At 40.1% G+C, this 5,549-nt stretch overlaps 1 non-coding gene across 1 annotated transcript; it reads left to right on the top strand.

Annotated features, from left to right (window-relative positions):
• Positions 1 to 449: 449 nt before the first annotated feature.
• Positions 450 to 522, top strand: TRNAA-CGC (transfer RNA alanine (anticodon CGC)). Its single transcript has one exon. It is a non-coding gene; the product is annotated as a tRNA-Ala (tRNA).
• The last annotated feature ends 5,027 nt before the right edge of the window (positions 523 to 5,549 follow it).

Genomic DNA, 5,549 nt, shown 5'->3' with positions numbered 1-5,549 from the left:
GGAACACAGCCTGAAAAATATGGTGCTTTCCAAGAAAGGTTGGGTGTTCCCCTTTGCTGAAGGGGATAATGTGGAGAAATAATTAAATAGAATAAGCAGGAAGGGCTCCTATACTCTGCTCCTGGCTCTTCACCTGCCTAGCTGCTACCGTTCCCTTGCTCATTCTCCTGGTTCCTCTTTCTATAAGCTTCTCTATGCATTGATTCAGGGAAGCAGAATTTAACCATGAAGCTACATGAGTAGTCTGAATATTGGCCTACGTGTGTCTAAATGCAAATATGGGATTTTTAAAAAACACTTTTAAATGGATTTATTTTATCATTTGATATCCTATTTGATAGCCCTTTCTGTCTGTACAATATATGTTAACATGGAGAGGAACAAGGGAGGAAGGATAAGACAGTGGAAAAGAACTTGAAGCAACAGATGAAAAGCAATAGACCCCAGGAGGAGGGTGTAGCTCAGTGGTAGAGTGTGTGCTTCGCATGCATGAGGTCCTAGGTTCAATCCCTAGCACCTCCATTAAAAAAAAAAATGAAGATTCTAAACTAGAGGAAAGTAATGGGCATGTTCCTTTGGATAAATGAAGGCCAATAATATATTTTGGATGATAGCTACATAATTCTTAAACTCTGACGACAGAAATACCTCTGTTTTGTTGACATGAGTAATAAAGAACATTTTATGATCTAGAAAAGTCACAGAAAGTCACAGTACAAAAGCACTACTTGCTTTTGGCCAGTTTTCAGTTTACAATAAACAAAGCTTCTATTTTAATTCCTGAAGCAAACATTGTCACACAAGATGGTCCCAAGAGGAAGGAACTGCACTTCCTTTTGGCATCTCTTGGAAGTTCTCTAAAGCAATGATGCAGCTCTGACATTTCATGGTGAGCGTCCATACATCCTAGGAATACCCTGTGGGATGGGGCTGAGTGGGAACAGGGTCCAAAGGGCCACTGGTCAGTGCTGTGTATCCAGAGTCAGAAATCACAGTTAGTTTATCATGTGGGAGGATGGCTTGGTGTGGTGGGGAGCAGCATGGTCACCATGTTTCAGGAGGTGTTCGAGAGCTGGAGTCCAGTCACGACACCAGCCAAGAACAGAAGAAGATAATTGGATGCATGTTGGGAACAGGAGAGGAGCTTCAGTTGTGGAAGAATGTGCCCAGTGATGCAACTCTGGCCAGTGGTGGTTTTTATGGTCCCATTTGCCTGGGTGCTGCCTCTCTGTCTCCAATGATCCAGAGGCTGGGGAAACTAATTTATTAGCTCCCATTTCCTCTTGATCTTTGCTTAGCAAGTGGACAAGACAGATAATAATCACAAAAAGAGCAGTTAGCCTCCACTGAGTCCTTGCTGTGCGGAAAGCATTTTACTAAATGATTACCTCATTGTATTACCTCATGAATTACCGCATTGAGTAACACCTCAGTTTATTAGCTCATTGAGTTCTTTTGGAATCTAGTATTATTAATCCTGTTTTAAAGATGAGAAAACTGAGGCTTAGAGAGCCAAGTGCCCAAAGTTGCCAAGCTAGTCAGTGGCAGAACAGGATTCAGACCCAAGCTCTCTGACTCTAGGGCTGATGTTCTTAAACACTACACTACAGAGCCCTCATGGACAGCGTCTGGTGCCGAGGTGATTGACATTATTGACCAAAACAGAGGAAGATGCTGAGTTGTCTTTGGAGTCCACATTATGCCTCCGAGTTCCTGCTTTCTCATTCCCATTGCTGATACAAGAGCTCAAGGTGCCATCACCTCTTACTTGAAACTCTGAAAAATATTATTTCTTGCTAATTATAATATCATTATATACGCATTGTAAAAATTATGTAAAATAAGAAAAACATCAGAAGAAACATCACCTTCAATCTCCCTAATTAGAAATAGATGCATGCTTTATTTGAGCTATTTTCTGTGTGTATTTTAGAGGTACACATATATCCATATACGTTACATACACATATGTGTCTGTATATGTATACAAACATATATTTTTAATCTCAAAACTTTTTTCATTTAACCTAATAAGATAAGCATTTTCCTCGTGTTATTACAAACTCCTGGCAAATGTATTTTTTAAAATAGACTTTTATTTTTTAGAGCGGTTTTAGGTTCATAGCCAAATTAGGCAGAAGGTAGAGAGATTTCCTGAACATCCCTTACCCCAACACATGCATAACCTTCCCATGATCAACATCTCCCACCAGAGTGGGACATTAGTTACATTTGATGACCCTGCGTTGACACAACCTCATCACCCGAAGTCCATAGTTTACATTAGGGTTCAACACTAGTACTGTACGGTCTATGGGTTTGGACAAATGTATAATGATATTTATCTGCTGTTATGGTACCATAAGCTGTAGTTTCACTAGCAAATGTATTTTAATTATTGCAGAATATCCCAACCTACCCCTGTTATCGGTCCTCTCAGTGGTTTCTTACTTTCTACTTAATACAAATAGTTACATAATAAACATCTTTGTGCCTAAAGGTTTCTCTAGCAACAATCTCTCATCTCTTCCTCTTTGCTATCTTTCCTGACTCACAACCAGAGTGATGGCAGCTGCCAGAAAATTTTCCTAAAATGCATGCCTTGCCCTGATCAACAGCCACAACACTGTCTATAGGAACAAACTTCAGTTTTCTAGCCCGGCATCCCGAAGATTTCATAGTCATCCAGTCTCCGGTCGCACCCACGGTTCTGGAAAAGCCACGCCCACCTGCAGGTCTGCGCAGCCGCGTGCCACTCGCTTCAGCCTGAATGCTCTTTTCTCTTTGCGCGTGTGTCCAACCCCTGCCCGTTGACGAACCCTCACTTCACATTTCGTCTTCTTGAATCATATTGCTAACGTTCTTAATCATACTCACGAGGTATCTGTCCTCCCTCCTCTTAACCCTGACTCTTTTAAACCTGACTTTCTCTCTCTCACTGTTATCTTCCCAGGGGGCCTGGAACAGGTGTCTGGCGTTACTCTTGGGCTGAAGGAATCGTAAAGAAAGGAATGAACTGTGTGCTTCTTGTATGTACCTCTGTGTCTCCTGAGCTCTGAGTCTACGATGTATTTATCTGTGCCCTGTATAGTGTCTAGCAATTTCCTTGCATATGTTAGTGCTTAATTATCAGATGAATTGATCTGTGTCTCCTGTTTTCCTTGAGTACAGGAAACTGTGAGTTTGTTGTAATTTAGGCTAAATTAGAATTACAGGTTTTTCATTTATTGAATATCTAATATTCCTAAATTGATGCTGTATTGGATTCTAAAATATTAGGATATTTTCTGAAGTATATAACCATGCTAATGTTACAGACTTTGTAAAACCCTGTTATGCTGGAACTGTGTGGGATTTTTGCAGTCGCTGGATTTGACCATTTCATTTCTTGGAGAAGGAAACAGGGCCAGGGAGGTGTCCAGTGTCATCAGCCTTTACTATTAGAGCAGGGCCAGGAGGACAAATTTCTATGCTCCAAGTCCAGGGCTCATTGGCTACAACTTGCTGCTTTGACTTTCCCAGAACAGGAAGATCAGGTTAAAAAAAAAAAAAAAGGTCTCTGGCCAAATTTAAGTACTTGTTTGCATCTGGCTTGGGAAAATTGAGGGCAGTGTTTAGCAAAAGTAATTTTCTTTTTATTTAGTCACAGCTCTTCAAGACCTCTTAAATTTAAGTCATTTGTATTAAAGTGGATATTTGCATCCAAAAGCATGTCCCTGATTCTACAGGATACTTCAGAGGTCAAATTTCACAATTAAACTTCACTTCCTTCAAAATATACTTTTAGGTGCCAGATTCCTTCTAGCTGAGTAATGAACATTTCTTTAGCATTAAATAATCACAGTCATTGGATCTTAGAAAGGATCTTGAGACTATCAGCTCCAATGATCTTATTTGCCTTGAATATAAGGAAACTGAAGGTTAGAGAGGTCCTGACTTTATGAAGGACCCCCTGGCAGTCAGGACCGGGAACAGAAGTCTTTCCAAGAGGGCATGCAGTTATCATCATTGTCATGTAAAGCCTGCAGAAAGCAAAGGAGCCCTGGGTCTGGTCCTTATGAGGGCTGTATAATGATGCTACAGCTACTGGCCAGTTCCTTTGCTGACGAGCCCAGAGCTGATCTTCCCAAAGTTAAACACACAGGATTCAGAGAATGACTTGACCGGGATGATTCAAAGATGAGTATTAGCGACATCATAGAGGGTGATGAGGGAGAACTGAGCTGTGATTGAAACAACCCGATGCTTTGTCATGGTCTCAGCCTCCAGCCAGTGAGCGCACAGATGTCTGGAACTTCTTTCACTTGGTGTCCCCAGCATTTAGGGCGCTGGTCAAGCTCACAGTAGTGAATGTGTGTTGAGTGAATGAATGACTGCTTGCTGAGCAAGTATAGATCTGTTATTTTAAAAAGAAAGAAAAGAAACAGAGCAAAAAATAAAACAGCGCAATAAAAAAAAATCCCAAATATATCTCTGGTAGCAGGTTATAAACATTTAAGTTATCATTAAAGGCTTTGTTCATTGAATCTGGCCTGCGAAATTGGACTTTTATTGCTTAGGTCTGAGAAACAAGGGGAAGATGAATAAATCATGCAGTAGAAACCACAGAAACAGTGTGTAGAGATCATACATGATCTCTTAGGTATGCGTTTCCTTCATTCATTGATTCATTCCTTCCTTCCTCCATCCATTCATCAAACACCTGCCTGGTGCCTTTTGGTGGGATACACAAATGTCAAGGTGGCTGCCTTTCAAGAGCTCAGGAATCTACTGCAGTTTTTCCCCTTTTTACACCAAATTTGTATGTTCTATTGCATAAAAATAAAACGAGAAAATGTTGAATGGAAAATATCTAAAAGGAAGTTTGGCATTATTCTTTCTGTATTCTTAATAGGATCTTGAGGATGCAGTCTAATTAATTTTCAGTTTTGTCTCTAGACCTGGGAACTTGAAAATAATTCGGGAATTTCTTCCAAACAAGATACCTTTCCTCCAAAGGCATTTGTGCATCTGAGGAATGTAACGTGGGGTGGCTGCTCTTCCAGCAGGTCCGATGTCATGAACCCTGCAGAAATCCTCACTGCGATTGGGCATGTTCAGACTCTCAGTCAGTCCTTACATGGACAAAAGCGTATTTACTCTGAGCCTGCATCATCCACAGATTAGTTAAGCAAACCCACAAACAATGGTGTGCGTACGAGATATCGTTCTACTTGAGGTGACCTAAGATTTCCAAAAATGCCCACATCCAACAACTCTGAATGACTACCCAGAATGTAGATAGAGTAAGAGAAGGATGTGTTTTAGCTGAAAGCAACCAAGAATCAGAAAATTACTAAGCTATGCCTACGGTTTAAATCTAATTTTTTAAAAAATTATTTTATTGGTAACTTCTATGGAAATGCATAGAAATTTTGCATTATGTATATAATGATGCTGTGTAAAAATTATGATTTGAATGAAAACTTCTCAGCAGAGATGATCATCAAAATATTTAACAACTAGAATTGTTGTTAAAGCATCTAAGAATCAGAACAGATAGTGTTTGT

This window comes from Camelus dromedarius, chromosome 21 (genome assembly GCF_036321535.1).
Source record: "Camelus dromedarius isolate mCamDro1 chromosome 21, mCamDro1.pat, whole genome shotgun sequence".
Classification (NCBI taxonomy): domain Eukaryota; kingdom Metazoa; phylum Chordata; class Mammalia; order Artiodactyla; family Camelidae; genus Camelus; species Camelus dromedarius.
This window is presented reverse-complemented; position numbering and strand designations above follow the sequence as displayed.